At 38.7% G+C, this 1,526-nt stretch overlaps 1 pseudogene; it reads right to left on the bottom strand.

Annotated features, from left to right (window-relative positions):
- On the bottom strand, window positions 1–1,251 carry LOC127122731 (pyrophosphate--fructose 6-phosphate 1-phosphotransferase subunit alpha-like; annotated as a pseudogene).
- Window positions 1,252–1,526: the final 275 nt, after the last annotated feature.

Raw genomic sequence — 1,526 nt, forward strand, 5'->3', positions numbered from 1 at the left:
CTAGCTTGGGCTTATTTCCCTGTGTACTCTTAAAAGAACATTCATTAATTTTGTATTTCGGTGTTGTTCCTTTATTTCAGAGTGTACTGAATTACTTCTACTATTTGAATAATTGGATTGATCAGGTTTTCCAATTGATGTAGCTCCGGGATTTGGAGACCAACGCTTCATTGTCATCATAGATGAAATTGGAGCGGCACTGCATTTCCACTTGTTTACAGGATTCTTCAAGTTAGTTACGGTTGCCATGTATCCCTTCAAAACAACATATGCATAATCACTGTCAAAATTTGATGGAAGAGATCCTCGAGCTTGATATCCGAAAAAGTGGCAAATGACATTGAATTTATTTCCCTTGTACGTGCCTTCTTTCTGAAAATTGTTTATCTCTGCTTCCACAAGGTATGCTAGAAGCTTCTCGGTCTCAATCTGAGACAACTGTGCTGAGCCATCAGATTCAGTGTAAAGGAGCAGCTGTCTCCTGATAAATGGTGGTGGAAATTTGAATAAAGCAGAAGCCCATGGTGAAAGCTGAACAAATATCTTATTCGCAGCAACACCTTGTCGGAGCAAACCGTGAATTTCCTTTATGAGTGCATAGATTTCAGGAATGCTCTCAATTAGACCTTCTAGAAGGAGGATTACTCCGTGATATTTATCTTGCTCTGCTCTAGCCTAAACTGCATCAGAAATCTTCTGTGAAATTTCAAAAAGGGTAAGCTTTGATTGAGCAACCTCCTCCCCGAGAATTACCATGTTTGGATAGGACTGAAGAGTGCATTCCAAAGCAACATGTGATGTCTTGTGTCCCATCAGACGAATGAAATAATAATATTTCTCTGCGGAGAGAGCGTCGGTGCAAACAATACTGATGAGTTGAGTACTCACCTTACAAATTGTATCAAAACCAACATTTATTTCCACAAATTGGTTTTTAGGATCTCCATTTGAAGTCACAGGAGCACCAACCACCTTGGTTGGACATTTTGCAACAACAAAAGTCTCTACAGGCTAAGCAGCATCCGTGTTTGATGTCATACCTCCAATGATGACAAGGCCATCAAGTTTCAAGTTGTTGCATGCAGCAAGTGCGGCATTGACTTGTTCAGTCGTCTTAATTTGATCTTTTGTATGCCCAAGCAAATCATAACCACCTGAATTGTCTTGGAATGAATGAAGAGAAAGACCAAGATCCTGTGTTGAGCTGTTTGTTCTTGAGATTATATCAGAAGAGTAGCTTTGAAAATTCATCGAATCGCGAACAGAACTCGTCGGAAAAACGCGATAGCATCACTATCAATACTTGATTGAATGAAACCTGAATGATTATGATTCTGCTGCAAATTGTAACCAGAAGATTCTGAATTTTCCGCCGTGATAACCATTTTAATTGTTTCTAAACCATTATTGTTATCCTCCTTGAACTTGAACTATTTCTCCACCAGCACTCTTCATTAATTTCTCTAGTTTGGAAATTTCAAAACAATGCTTATATTGTGCTTATGGTGTTTTTTTAATGTGCAATC

Source organism: Lathyrus oleraceus, chromosome 2, assembly GCF_024323335.1.
Source record: "Lathyrus oleraceus cultivar Zhongwan6 chromosome 2, CAAS_Psat_ZW6_1.0, whole genome shotgun sequence".
Classification (NCBI taxonomy): Eukaryota; Viridiplantae; Streptophyta; class Magnoliopsida; order Fabales; family Fabaceae; genus Lathyrus; species Lathyrus oleraceus.